The following is a 15,888-nucleotide window of genomic DNA, read 5'->3' on the forward strand; positions in this document are numbered from 1 at the left end:
CTAATTTTTTTCTAATAGTTGTCTAAGATGGATTGTCTGCTGCCAGATTTTTAACCATATATCTGTAGGTCATTGTTTGAAGTGCTGTTTTAGTGAATCCTAAGCATTTCTTCTCTCAGCTTTTCTGTGGGTAGCTGAATGGACACTTAACATGTTGATAATGTTTTCAGCATGTAACTAGACTTCAGAATTGGTGGTGAGAAATTACTGTTAGCTGCTTATCCATTATTCTGTGCTTCTGCTCCTTCTGTTCATGTGCTTACCACCTTCCCCTTTGGTTAGTAAATTTTCTCCACCAGCCTACTCTGAGAGGTCATGATAATTATTTTCAGGATGAAATTTGAGAAGCAGTTTTAAAACATGGAAACAGAAACTTGTGTGTATAATTTGTTAAACTCATGTTTTCCTACAGAATCTAGAACTCTGTAGCAGAGCTTTTTAAGAACCAACTCTTACTGAACGTGTTCAAAGGAAAAGGAAATTTAAATATAGCCTGAAATTAATGAATCAGAACACATGTATAACATCTCTTTGGGGTTTTTTCCACTATAGTTCTTAACAGTTTAAAATATGAACTCATACCTCTTCTATGGTTTAAACCTAAAGATAGTTTGGGGATCCTATTGAAAGAAATATTAAATGGAATTATTGTAATATTTTGTTTTCACTAAGATTTGCGTTGGTAGGTAGTTGGATGAGAGAAATGACTATATTCTGCTTCTTCCCCATGTGTGTGCACTCATACTAATAACTAATATTCTAAATCATGCAAATCAGGAAATGTATTAGATGTTTGTGATTGATATAGAGCATTTAAATGCATTAACTTACAAAAAAATAGATTCTGTGTTTAGGTTTCACTTGACTACTTCTAAAATATTTTTCATACTTGACAAATAAATTTTAAATAGGTGTTAATGATTTGGAATGAACATTCATTGATCAGTATCCTCAAGAAATAGCATTTTTATGCTGTTTTGTTTCTCATCATAGTTTGAAGATCCTTGGTTTACAAATACTAAAAAGATTTGGAAGGTGCTTGTTGTATTTTTTTCCATTTTCAATTGTGATATTTGGCCCAGAAATAGTGGTGTGCTAATATCAAGATAAGATATTCTCTCTCTAGATCTACACACTGTTAGAAGGGGAACAAGAAGGGAAAAAGAGTTGTGTCTAATCTCACTCCTATTCTCAGTGACTATTAACCATTAATCTTCAGAAAATTTGTGTTTACAGCAGCTGTTTCTATCTTAGATATCTCTAACTTAGTCCAGAAAATGTTGCTAAATGTATGGGATGGTGATAAGGTAGTTTGTTTCAAGAAGTTAGATATTAACTCTTAACGTGTACTATGTGATGTTATCTTTAAGAAGTTATATTTCCTTTATATTAGTTAACTATTGCTAATAAAAGCTCAGAATCAAATACACAGCTTAACAAGACCTGCAGGACCTTTTTGTATATATTTGAGTAATGTGTAACTGGCTTCCACTAAACTTTGTCTTTCATTTTTATCTTCTTCCACCCCAATTTCAATTTCCTTTTTTTTTTTCTATCCTCTATATGCTGTTTCTGCTTTTGAAAGAAAGAGGTGTATAAATCATTTGTGAATAAATATGATCTATTAAAATATCTATAACCCCAGAGTTCCCACTGTGGCACTACAGAATCAGCAGCATCTTGAGAGCACTGGGACACAGGTTCGGTCCCTGGTCCAGCACAGTGGGCTAAGGATTCGGTGTTGCCTCAGCTGAGCCTTAGGTTGCACCTGCAGCTCGGATCTGATCCCCAGCCCAGGAACACCACATGCTGAGGGGTGGCCAAAAAAGAATAAGAAAAAAGAAAAAAAAAATCTATAGCATACTTCGTTAGAGCTTTTTCAAAGTTATTTCAGTGAAATTCTTTAAGCTACCTGTTTTGCGTATCTTCCACCAATAGGTGCATTTGATATAATGTGCTAAACACTTTTTTTCATGTTTAACATAACTGTCTTATATCTTGGCTCAACCACAGATATGTGGCTTCCTGTAATTGTGTTATGTCTTTTTATATGTGAATTTCTTGGAAGACTATCTTTTCAGTGTTCTTATTCTATGTAGGTACATTCGGACTAATTTTTTTCATACATTTTCTTTGATATTTCTAGCCTCATTTTTCCAGTATATATGGAAAAACTCTATGTAATTTATCAGGGGTTTATGCAGGGTTGCTCCATTTTCCTCTTTTCTCCATGAAATAAATAAGCATTTCTGACCGTTAGAGAAGCAATCATTGGTTTATACACTATCTAGGATAAAACAACTAGTGAACTTTTTAAAGAAATGTGGTTTACATTTTGAAAGTGAAATTTTGTACCAAAAAAAAAAAAAACTAAGTGTATTCATTCAAATAGCAAGTTCCTTTAGGAACTCTTGTAGGTTTGTCTGATTTCACATGTCATTTTTCAAATAATGACTTGGAAATTGCAAATCGGCTACCTCTTTGCTTCTATGCTCACTATTTTGTTCTGTTAATATAAGTTTGCCATAAAATTAGCTAAGCAATGGGAAACTTAAGCTTCGTTCTTGCTAAACTATACTATAGCTGTAATTTAATAGCACATTCTCAGTTAAATGGGATTTTTCTCTTCAAAAATTGAAGAATGAAATGGTCAAGATTTGTTTTTGATAGCCTTCTTGCCAGAGATTCAACATGATGATATATTAAAGGGTACCTATTTAATCTTAACTCTATTCATCCACAAGCACCTAAGTTAGTCAATTTTATTTCGGATTTTTAATAAGGATTTACTACGTGTTGGAATTTAGTGATTGAAACTTCAAATGTGAGCCTTGTACTTGGTAGCAACTAATTTTAAAAATGCATGCTTGGGAAAAATTTGATACAGAAGTTTTGTGTGTGTATATATACATATATGTCAACACATTTTAACATATACAGCTCTTAAGTCTTAAATTTCCCATACATTTGTATGGTACACACACCCTTAAGTTTTTTGTTTTCTTAAGCTTCACAGTAAAGTAACTAAATTTCCTTTATATGGCTGGTTTAATTCTATCTTCCAAAGGTTTTTTTTTCCTGGCATTTATCATAACAGTACTTCTTGTCAGCAGGCCCTTTAACAAAGAACCAAGTAGTCTGCCCTTTAGATGAACAGTTCATCAAACCCTACATACAAGCAAGTTACCAGCATTATAGATACATATATTTCAGGAAGCATTTACTTTGCTAAATATGGCTGGGTATTGTATCTTTTCATGGGATTTGTCCCTCAAAAGAATAAATCATTAAAGTAACTTTTTAAAAAATTACAGCGGTATTTTGGTTGATAGGAGACTAGAATTGCATAAAAGCTTTCTAAAAACACTGTGGTAATATGTTGATGGAATGACCACAACTTTATATCCTAATAAGTATGGATTTTTGCCTTCACCAGGTGATTACATTATAAGGCTGTGCTTTGACAACAGACAGTAAAGTTGTATAATTTATTAAAGTCAAATGTGTTGCGAGATTACATTTGGAAAGAATATATTTGTGAATTGGAAAAATTCTTATAGTTCTTCAGATTGTATGGAAAACTTTTAAGTGACCATGTGTATTTAATAGAAGATTTTCATTAAAAGTTAAAATCTGTAACAGTGTAACTCCAACCCCCTATATTTGGGTCAAATATCTCTGGAGATAGCTGCAGAATTTCCTTTACAATGCTGTCTTTGAGTTTCCTATAGCTTTGCACATATTGATCTTTCTCAATAAGAGCTTCCTTCTTTCCCCTTCCCCCTTGCCATTTTATTTAGGGGGTTAATATAGGCAAAAATATGCCCATAAATATGTGGGTCGCCTTTTCTGTGGATTACTGGCAACTAAAATTATAAATAAGCATTCTTATCAAACAAATTGTTAATAATACCTTTCAGTGATTAAAATAGGTGCCTAATTGAAAGCTTTTTTATAAAAATTTAATAAATTTAATACTATATTCTTAATGAAGTAATTTTTACCATTATTAAATCTTCCTACCCCCAGTTTTCTTCCATGCCCATACACAGTTGAGCAGTAGGATTACTCTGAATAGGATACATTGTTATATTTATTATGTAAAACTCAAAATAAAAGTTTGTTCTTTCCGTCATGTTGTCTGATTTTAAAATTGGGGGTGACATAGAGATAGATTAGCAGTTAGGTATAAAAATTGAATGCTTCCTTGAGCATTTAAACAATCGACATAGATTATCATTGCTTCAGCCACCTGTGCTGTATAAGTTTAGAAGCTCATGGATATGGCCCAAACAATAGAACTCAAGTGCCATTCTACAGGATTGCAAAGCTGTCTTTGCCAAGTTATGATGTTAAATCATAACTTCTGGATCATGATCGTAAGCCTTTAATTGGTTCCATTTCTACTTGACTCTACTAACAAGTATTCCTGATGGCCTGAAAGTCCATGTTATTTAAAGTTTGAAGTATCCAGATCAAATTTGAAGTTATTCTACATTTAAAAAAAAAATTAAGTACAAAATATCAGTTGTGTAATCATGGTAAAACATAAAACTTTGCTATAAAAGATTTTTAAAGGCTCTTTGATTAAAACACTTATTTACTTAAACTCTTTGCTAGAATTTTTTTTAGAATTCAGCATCGGAGGAGGAATGTGACATAATAATGATCGAAAGCCGAGAGTTTAAAAGTTGTGATGCCCTCACATGGTTGGAGGGTTATTCTAGCTTCTAAGGACTGAATGTTGTCCACAAGAGTGTCTCATCAGGTCATAAATTGGTAAGACTTAATGGATTAGATTTTATGTATTATACCTGATGTTATTGTATTGAGATGAATATTTATGAACAAAATGAGCACATTGTATAATTTAAAGAGTGTAGTATTAAATATAAGTTAAAACTTGGAATTTTAAATACTTGGAGTATGTAATCCTTTCAAAGTCTCATGAGGCCAAAGGCCCTATCTTTGCAGTGGTGTTTAATAAATAATCAGTTTAAAAAATAAAGTGACATCCTATATTATAGTAAGGTTATTTAAATATTGCTGTTGCATCCACTGTAGATGCTTACAACATAGTTAAGAGCCCCATATACTTTCTAGTTAATATCCCAAGAGATATTTGATAAAATTAATCTTTTATTTTAAAAAAATTTACATCCATTTTCTCCATAAAATATAATTGAGGGATTTTATTTTTCTCAATAAAAGGCATTTTTCCTAATGTCTGTAAAAATAAAAGCCAAAGAAATTTTCTCAGTTCTTACCTTGAAGACACCTAAGATGACAGTATCAAATGAAAATGATGTCTTAGACATCAGTATACATTTTTGTATGCCCTAAAAATAATTTCCTTTCAAAATTATATTCTGCTTAGAAAGCAAAAATTTTTAACTTGTTTTGTGTGCCTTCTTACTTTGCTTTGTTTTACACAGCTGTATTTTGTAGGGGACTCTTAGAATAATACAGTTTAGATTAAGATATCTTAATCTTCAATCTGATGGTCATAGTTTGCATATGAATTTTAAAATCTAGGTTAAGTTATGTGTCCAAGGTTATACAGTTGTAGAATTAATATTTTCATTAAAATATGGTGCACATAACCTGCAACCTATCACAGATATTTGAAGTTATCATCTAAGTAGGCTACAATAACTGTTTCTGACTTGATTCTTAACCAGAGATGTGTTATTCTCCTACACACGCACACACACATTCTATCTTTTGAATAATATTCTAAAATGTTTCTGATAATACTATTCCACTGATCATATTCTGTACATGAACTTAACTTTCTTAACCAGTGATAGCAATCAATGATAACTGATAACCTGAAAAGAAATACAACAAACTAATAACAGTTGTCCCTTATTCTATGTATATTTTTCATTTTTTAAAATTTCCTATAATAAATCCATATAACTTTGATAATTAGGAAAATTTATAATTTCTTTAGTATAGGATATCCACATTTAGTAATCAGTGGGTAGGCTTCAGGGAATCATGAAGCCGATGGAATTTTGGATAGAACTTTATGTGTGTTATCATAAGAAAGTCTCAGAGCATTTAAAAAACAGTTGAGTAACATTGCTATAACATTGTCTAAGAAACAGACCTTATTAGACACCCAAGTATATGACTTATAAAAGACATTTTTAATGAATACACTAATCCATAACTCTTGGTATTTATCCAAGGCTAGTTTATTGTAAGTGATGCTTAGACTGAAGGAACAAATCAGAGCCTAAGCACTTTTAGTGTAGAAATTACATCCTATTGGTCTCTGTGCTCAAGTGTTGATTGGATTTCTCCACAGAGTAATTCTCTTTGTTTTTTGGGGTTTTTTTGGGGGGAGGGTTGCTACTTAGTGGTTACTCTGTGTCAGATACTGCTAAGTAAATGTTATTTCACTTAATTTTCACAGCTGTCATATTGTACCGATATTATCAATAGCCTCAGTTTACATAGAAGGAAATCGAAAACTTAGAGAAAGTAAGTAACTTTCTCAGGTCACAAAACCATTAAGTGGTGGAACTAGGATTCAAATCTAGCTTTCTCCTTGGAACCTGGGCTCTCAGTTGGTATGCAGGTATATAGAGTACTCCTGGAAAACTTGAAAGATAAGATAAGGGAGAATTTCATATCATATGAAGATGTGAATACATAAGTTTGATTTCCTTTGAACTTAAGTAGCAATGGGTCATCCTTACTATAAAACCATTTTTAAAGCACTTGCCAAAAAATAAATTTGATAAGTTGCTTATTATCTGAAATTATTTACTGCATTGTGAAATAACCTCCATTTGAATTTAATGCTTATGATTATAAGCAAATGTGTATGTGTTAGAAAAGTTTTAGTACTTACTTGAGTACTACTGTACTAAGCTTAACTATTAAGGAATCCACCCTTTAAAATTTAGGATTTATAAATAGCAAACATTGGAAGCAAGTTAAAAAGCTGCTTTGAGGAGTTCCCGTCATGGATTAGCAGTAACAAACCCGACTAGCATCCATGAGGACGCAGGTTCAATCCCTGGCCTCTCTCAGTGGGTTAAGGATCTGGCATTGCCATGAGCTGTGGTGCAGGTCATAGATGCAGCTCGGATCCCACGTTGCTGTGTGTGTGTAGGCTGTGGTGTAGGCTGTCAGCTGCAGCTCCAATTCAACCTCTAGCCTGGGAACTTCCATATGCCTCCAATGCAGCCCTAAAAAGACCTTCCCCCCCCAAAAAAAAAGCTGCTTTGAGCTGCAAATGTTTCTTGGAATAGGGAGATGAATCACATGTAATACCCCCTACTAAGCTATATCACACTTGCCCTTAGTTGTGAATAATTCTACTCAGAAACCTCTTTATGGCTATGCAGCAAAATTTGTTTTTTTGGGAAAAAATTGATTTTTTTTTTAATTGAGCACCTACTTTGTGTAAATCCTTTTTATTGGTTTAATTTTATTCTCAGATGAAACCTTTTCTCTATTTTTGAATGTTTATAATAAAGATCCTATGTCTAAATATGGCTTAAAATTAAATCTATAATAGTAGTACTGCTTAAAATAAAAACAAGTAAAACTATAAGTTTTTTTTCCTTTGGTTAAATTGAAATAGTCTGCAGATCAAATTATAAACTTGATTGAAAATATGCAAACAACATGATAAGTCATCAGAATATGAGAATTCTATCCTACAAGTCTTCTTTCAGATAATATATCTGTACCCTAGCTTTTTTAGTAGTAATATACTTACCCTTTCAGAATTCAACTATGAAAATTGCGAAACAGAATAAGAATACTTCCACCTAGCCCATGTTTTTAACACAATTACTGTCTCAGTATTTGCGTATTCCCTTCTAGATAGTACAGATGCATGGATATTCATAGTTGCAAACTTTTTAAATAGTTTGTAGTATTCCAAATATTCATTTGTAGAAAGCTAATACTGATATTTCATAGATTTTGAATTTCAGACTGATGTTTTGACATCCGTGATACCATCCTTTCCAGTTTTTCTTCTTAACTCTCTGGTTGTTTCTTCTCAGTCATCTCTGGAGACTTTTCTTTTTATCCTTTTAAGTATTACTCATGTCCTCGTGATGGTGTCCAGACCTATTTCTTACATTCTTCATTAATCCTAAGAGCATATAGATGGCTTTGGATGTCATCTACATGCTGTAAGAAGCCACGTATATGCACTTGGCACTCAAACTCATTACCTGAGTATCTGTCCTTACATTCACACTTCCCTAATCTTTTATAATCAATTAATCTGACCTCTCATAACCAATTAATGACAAAATACTGCCATGTCTACCTTCTGAGTATTTCTTCAGTCTGTTAACCTCTCTCATCTCTAATCAGAGCGTAATCCATCCTTCCTTCCTTCCTTTCTCTCTTTCTCTGATAAGCATTTTTGTTTGTTTTGGTCAAGTTCAAGGCTTGCAGAAGTTTCTGGGCCATGGATCAAACTTGCACCACAACAGTGACATGCCAGTTCTTTTAACTGCTAGGCTAGCAGGGAATTCCCGATCCTTTCTTAATTGGAATTGTAACAACCTTCTAACCGGTCTTCATTATTTGAGTTTTCTAACATGGCTAACTGTACCTACTGCTCTTTTTATTTGGAAAATTTTTTTTGTGTGTATGATTTTCTTCCCCACCTAACTGTGGCACTTTCTTAACTTTTTTTTTTTTCCGCTGACCTTTGATCTTGATTATGTGCTCTCAAAACACCCTCTATAATCATGCCCAGTCTTAATATTTGTCACACCTCTAACTTGTCTATCTCCTGCACTAAACTGTATCTGGGATTATGTTTATTTTATAATGTATCCCCTTAATCAGCATCTGATAAATGTTTCACTACATTGAAATCGCTCTGTAATATAGCATCACAAAATCTAATATCTGGAAAGAGTGTTAAAAATTATCATATGCAAGAGTTCCCGTCATGGCTCAGTGGTTAACAAATCCAGCTATGAACCATGAGGTTGTGGGTTGGATCCCTGGCCTCACTCAATGGGTTATGGTCCAGTGTTGCCCTGAGCTGTAGTGTAGGTCGCAGACGCGGCTTGGGATCCTACATTGCTGTGGCTCTCGCATAGGCTGGCAGCAACAGCTCTGATTAGACCCCTACAAAGGACAAAAAAAAAAAATATATACAGTTAAAAGCAAAAGTCAGATATAAAAAATAGATCACCTCTTAAGTCAGTATTCCGAATTTCATGACATTTAAATTTTGTCCACTTTACCTTACTAATGCAAATTATGTAGTTAATGTATTAAGTGTTTACCAATGCATTATCTCATGGATTCCCATCATCTGGTCTTATTATTATCTTTTGGAGAGGCTAATAACTTGTGTGAAGTCGTATCATAAAGGTGTTGGAGTTGGGTATGACTCCAGAGTCAAAGCCCTTTTATTTGATACCACCTCTAAGTTTATCTTCTGAGTCTAGAATTATAAATCTGAGTTGGAGGGAATTTAGTGGTCATTCTAAGCACTTGTCTCATACTTATGTCTGCAACATACCTTCCAAGTTGTCATCTAGCCTTTGAACACCTCCGGTGATATTTATCTTAACATCCTGGTCTTTTTCTCTTTCATATTTAAACCTTTATGAACCCTTCCTGTGTGGCAGAGAACCTAAAATATAAAACAGAAAAATACCTTGCCGTCACTTAAAGATTTGGTAAAGAGATTAAGATCATCTAAAAATATAAGCTGCACTACAAATTCTCTGGGAAATGAGAACATTCTCTTGTTCTATTAGTTTTCATAGCTGCTTGTCAAGAATATGGGTTTCAGTTCATGCCATAAGTCATTGGGCTTAATTCAAACAAAATGAATAAGTGGATATTGCTTAACATCTTAGAGCTCAAGGATTTTTTTTCCTCTTTGTAATTACTGATTCTAGCAATGTTGTAAGGGGTTAATGGGACTCCTTTACATGTGCTTTGATCCACCAGTGTAAAAAGAGTGAAGTACATCTGAATATTCTTAGACTCCTGGATCTTAGTTTACTTAGATCTTTTTAACTTGTTCGTGACACATGCTTAAAGGCGTGATAGTTTTGTTGTCTTCTTTTTCTGACCTGACCAAACCAGCCAGCCTTTGGCCTCCTCTTTCCACCTTCAGGATACTTTTGGTTTCTTTTACTTCTTCCCTTTAGATTCAGTTCTCATTGTCTCTAGAGAATGATGTTGGGGAATTGAGAGAACCCAGATGGATATTTATGAGGTATAATTATACATACAATTAAACCCTCACTCGATTTACAGAAAGATTTCCCCTAAATCCATGATTCTAATATAAACAGATACTTGTCAAGATTTTTATCCAAAAGATCGTTGAGTTTTTCAAGTCCACTTTATTTTCCACTTTGTCATCACCATGATCTATACATGGAACAGCTAAGTTTTGCTGGCATGATTTTGTTACAGGTAATCTGAAAATCCATAGAGCTTTGACCTCTCTATTCCTCAGTTTCTCTTCTTACTTCAGTTGCCCATATTATATAGAAACTATTAAACTTTTCTTCCTCTTCAGTGAGTAGCAGCCAGGAGTATCACAAAAGGGCTTAATGGTGTTTTATTTAAGATGACTTTGTCAGGGAGAAAAAAAAATTCTGGGGAAGTCTTCCCATTTTCTCTGTGTTCCAGTGACACTGTTAATGAGTTTCTAATATTTTAAGTAGCTGGTTAATTTCTTAATTCTTTTTCCAGGTGCAGTAAGCTCAATTTGACATAAGTTCATGTTGAACTTAAAAGGATAATTAGATATGCTTTATTCCATCTTTTTCTCCAAATTAAATGTTCAATATAAGTTACATGCAGAGTGTTGTAATAAGTAGACCCTTGAGATGGACACAGTTACTGCCTTTAATGTTTCAATGAAAGGAGAAGAACATTTAGTGAAGACAACAAAAATTACTTATGAAAGAGTCAGAGGTGTGGGGCCTATTGGCAAGAAAGGAATAGAGCAGAAATTACGTTGGTGAAGCATCTCATTTCATTTCATTCCTTTTTGTTGTTGTTGTCTTTTTAAGGCCACACCCTCAGCATATGGAGGTTCCCAGGCTAAGGGTTGAATTGGAGCTGTAGCCACTGGCCTACACCACAGCCACAGCAACACCAGATCCAAGCTGAGTCCGCGACCTACATACACCACAGCTCATGGCAATGCTGGATGGATCCTTAACCTGAGGATGGCCAGAGATCAAACTTGAGTCCTCATGAATACTAGTCAGATTCATTTCCACTGAGCCACAACAGGAACTCCCTTTATTTCATTTGTATTGTTAGAAACTAAATTGATTTAATAGGCTTCAAGTCGTGATACAAGTCTAGAAGTCATCATTAAAACTTTTACATAAATTGATGTCTGTCATTAACCATATTTGTATTATAGAATTGTATTGCCTGGAATATTTCAAGGACATGGATCTATCTATATTGAAATGAGAAAAGGTTGTTACCTGTTAATGTTTTGTCACTGAAAACGTGCATATTTAAGCATAGTTATGCTTGAGTGAAAAAAAACTCTACAATCCTTTAGATTTTATAGTACTACTGCTTTATATTTCTCTTTATTTTCCTATATCTGAATCCCTTTTTGAGTTAGGTAATTTTAAAGTAGTGATTCTCAACTAGAGTAAATGTGGTTTAGAAGCAAAACAGCACTTTATCCACTCTTTTGAGTTATTTTTAATAATATTTATTGTTGAAATGTCATATAACACTGAAGAAAGGCATGAAATATTTTTAGTTAAACAGTTTTTTAGAAATTTTTATTTTAAATGAAACTAATTCAGTTATACCTCAGTGGCCTTTGGAAAAATCCAATTTCCTACAGTAAGCTAAGATTATTTTCACTCTAAACAGTGAAACTTGGTGATCCTGTAAAGGATCAATAAGAACTTGACAATTGCTCAATCCACAGGAATGCTATGCTACTAAATATTATTGTAAGTTTAAATCTCAAGTCACACAATTTTTATTAGCATATATTTTTATTCTTCACCATCTATTTCGTGATCACCTTGAATCTTTAACATTTGATTGAATATAAAGAAATCAAGTAAATTTAAAGCATAATTAGGATTATTTCATTCTTTAGGTAAGACATAATAAATACAAAGGCTGTGTCTTAGTACTAATTATAATTAATTTTTATTTGTACCTCACTGGATTATATGTAATCCAGGGTACACTGGGATAGTAGACCTTTTACAACATCAGAATCCAAATTGATCTAAACAGTAGAAGGAACAAAAGTTCTGTTTTTTTTTTAAGTGTCTTCTACTGTGAAAAGTCTCATATAATCCTCACAGTAACCCTTTAAGTTAGGTTTAACCATGACCTATAGATGAAGAAACTGGTTTCATTATGCTAACTTGGTTGGATCACCTCGTTAGTAAATAGTGGAGTTGAGATTTTTAAAAACACCTTGTCTAATCCTAAGGCCTGTTCTTAAACCACCTTATTATTCTTTGAGAATAATTTGCCTCATTTTTTGCTTAGGCAGCTGCTAAGAGAGGTAAGCGTCTTACCCCCAGAATGAATTAGAAAGCAAAAGAAAGTTAAGCCAAGTAGTAGTAAAATGATAAGCTAGACAACTTTAATCCTTCAGGACATGTACTTTCCTTATATTTGTTGAAGATGAGAAGTTTGATTCTTTGCTCAAACCGAAACCTAAATTTTTAAAACATCCCAAATGCAAAATATTTACTTTTAATTAATTCATTAAAAGTAAAATAGACCAGGGAGTTCCCATTGTGGCGCAGTGGTAACAAACCTGACCGGTATCCATGAGGACACAGGTTTGATCCCTGGCCTTGCTCATTGGGTTAAAGAATCCTGCGTTGCTGTGAGCTGTGGTGTAGATCATAGACGTGGCTTAGATCTGGCATTGCTGTGGCTGTGGATGTGGCCTAGGCTGGTGGCTACAACTCCTATTCAACCCCTAGCCTGGGAACTTCCATATGGCACAGATACAGCCCTAAAAAGGCCAAAAAAAAAGTAAAATAGACCATATTTTTTCCCTGGTATGATATTCTCTTCATTTTATTAAATGATAAGGACCATGCTCGATGCTGTCCCTTTACTCTAAATCATAATGAAGCAACTATCTCCTTAAAAACTTCATGATACTTTTAATTCTTCTGAGTTTAATCCATATTTTGAAACAGTTCCTTGATAACCTCCATTTTCATTTACTACTATCCCTGGACTTTGGGGACAGATTAGGAAGGGACGTAAGTTAGCAAAAAAAAAGGGGGGGGGGACAAAAAAAAAACCTAGGGACAAAAGCTAGGTTTTAGTCAGAAAACTCTAATGGCTAACTTGATATAATTTTACTCTGTCAAATATCCATAGAATTATGCTTTTTCTGTGAAGCTATTTTAAACATTTTTGCACCTTAAAGAAATGAGTGTAAATGAAAAGATTAGCTATAAGATGAGCAAAAATTATCTATGTGCTCTCACTGGTATTTGGCATTTGATGTTCAAGAGGATGGTCTCATTTTGACTCATTCGGTTAGGCCTTGTTGTGGAAATGGGATTGAGAAGATTCATTCAAGAATAACTGCTTAATTAAAAAATAGTATATGGAGTGCTTGAGAAAGAAGAGGCAAACGTTAGGCCATTCCCTGAAAGACATAATTAGCTTTTCCAATCTTCTCCCCATCCCATCTTCTATAAGTCATCACCTACTGGTGTTCTCCAATGTTTGATCCCATTTGTTTTCACTCTCAACCAAGCTGGTCTCACAGTGTCAATCTACCACATTGACAACTGAAATCTAAACTCCTCACCAAAGATTACTTTAAAATTCTAGATACTTCTAGCAGTATTCTTTATTTCTTCACCTTATTCTATATCCCAGATACCTTAAAATTCAACAATCCCAAATGTAACTTAAATTTCCCATTTGTATCCCCAGGTTTCTCTGCCACTCTCTCCCTACCCCCTCAAAAAATACAATCATTTACCTATGACATGCTAACCATCTCCCAATTCCTTAGTTCTGCTTAAAATTGCAGTCATCCTTGGCATTTTCTTTGTTAGAGGTGAACCCCCTTTATTTATTATTCTCTAATCTCTCACAGATTCTCTGTGCTTCAGTTATAAAAACTTTCATTTTACTTTGCTAATCCCTATGAACAAGCATTTTGCAGTGTCCAGATAGCCCTTCTCCTTTGCTTGCTTAGGTAATTTTTTTTTGGGGGGGGGGAACCTATGGAAGTTCCTGGGCCAGGGCTCGAACCCACACCACAGTAGTGACCCAAGCCACTGCAGTGACAACTGACAACCCTGGAGCCTTAACCCACTCAGCCACATTAAGACCTATCTTGCATGTTACTGTCCTTCCTTCTCACTAATATACACACATACCACATTTGAGTGGTTACACTAAGTTTCATAAAAGTCTCTAAAACTAAATGATGAAGAAAAAAAAGCCCAAAGAGAATAAATAACCTGTCTCCAGACCCAGCAGATCTGAGGTGAGGGCAAGCTGCTGTGTGTACTTGCTAATCCTCATCTAGTGGTCTTCCCACTGATGGACACTGTCTCTAACTTGGTGTTCTTCAAACCAGTCTTTGTTGAGCATTGGGCATGTGCAGTGGTTACAGTTTGGAATTATGTTTTTACAAAAGTGTCATCTAAAAAGATAACTGTTACTGAGATTTGGCTTTTCGGGAAATAAGAGGCAGGATTTATGACCTGTTACCTCCAAAGGAACTTGCATTATTTAGATGTATGAATTAGATATTAATAGCAGGCAGCAAGAACATATGGCAAGTTTAGTTTTATACTAAAACTAAATGAGGACCGAGATTAAGGAGTGTTTTCCCAATTAAGTATTTTGAGTTTTGTTAAAATAATAGTATTACCCATGTTCATTAAATACCAAGGAATGCTTGGAAAAAATCAGTTTTGCCATTAAGTGTAGGAAGTGGCTTTGGAGGTGATCCAATACAGCTACCTCATGTTACAGCTAGAAAAAGAGGCCCCAGAGTCTGCGGAGCAGGTGATATATTTAGGACTCAAATTCCAAGTATATGGTTTGTGAGTCCAAGTTTCTGCCACATTCTTTAGTAAATGGCTGCCAGCCTCATGGTAGATTTTTGTACAGCACATAGAGCTTTGTCTGGTAGGAGATAGATGCAACTGTTAAAACACAGTCTATGTGGTTAGTGTCATAAGTACAGTGTGGGGCATGACTTACCATTTCTGGAAGGGTTAGAGAAGCCTTTAGAGAAGATAAAGTATTTGAGCTGAAATTTATAAAAGAATGGTAGAGTTTCTACAAAAGTATTTAAAGAGTGAGAAACAGTGTGAGCAAAGAGAGTAAAAGTAAACCATGAAGAGTCTTAAGTTTAGGACATCCAATTTAAAAGTCGAGCCAGTATTAGGAAATGGGGCGGGGGGTGGGATAATGTAAAGGTTAACATTAGAGTTATATTAGTAAGCTAGCTTCTGGTTTTTCCCCCTTTTGGCCCATTTTTATGGCATTGCTGAAGAATTCTGAGTTACTTTTAGAAGTGCTAGATGAACTTAGCTATATAAAAAGATTGTTTTTATAATAGGCCCACTGCTGGGTGAAAATTTATTCAGTGCTTGTTGGTCTCTGAAATGAAATGCAAATCTTAAGAGCTTTATGTTTTTTGTTTTATTTCCCTTGACATTTGTTTTGTCATATTCTTCCTCTAGTTTTGTTCATTTTTGTACACTTAAATGAAGATTTCCTTAGGTGGTGAAAGTGCTGTTATTTCCTCATAATCAAAAGGAAGGAATGCTAGATTATTACCCTTTTAAAGGAGACTTGATCTTAACTACAAAATGGCTGTTAAATGTAGTCTTTTCCCTGAAAGGCTTTTTCTTATTCTTTATC

General features: G+C 34.1%; 1 protein-coding gene across 6 annotated transcripts in view; it reads left to right on the forward strand.

Annotated features, from left to right (window-relative positions):
- The window catches only part of TSC22D2 (TSC22 domain family member 2), a 57,182-nt gene that overhangs the window by 22,706 nt on the left and 18,588 nt on the right, over nt 1–15,888 (forward strand). For 2 of the 6 annotated variants that reach the window (XR_001305975.2, XR_001305985.2), the window contains exon 2: nt 4,621–4,779. The exons of the other annotated variants lie outside the window; for them this stretch is intronic. The gene's annotated coding sequence lies outside the window, so the exon portion shown is untranslated. The remainder of the gene's footprint in view (nt 1–4,620; nt 4,780–15,888) is intronic. 6 annotated transcript variants of the gene reach the window in all.

Source organism: Sus scrofa, chromosome 13, assembly GCF_000003025.6.
Source record: "Sus scrofa isolate TJ Tabasco breed Duroc chromosome 13, Sscrofa11.1, whole genome shotgun sequence".
Classification (NCBI taxonomy): domain Eukaryota; kingdom Metazoa; phylum Chordata; class Mammalia; order Artiodactyla; family Suidae; genus Sus; species Sus scrofa.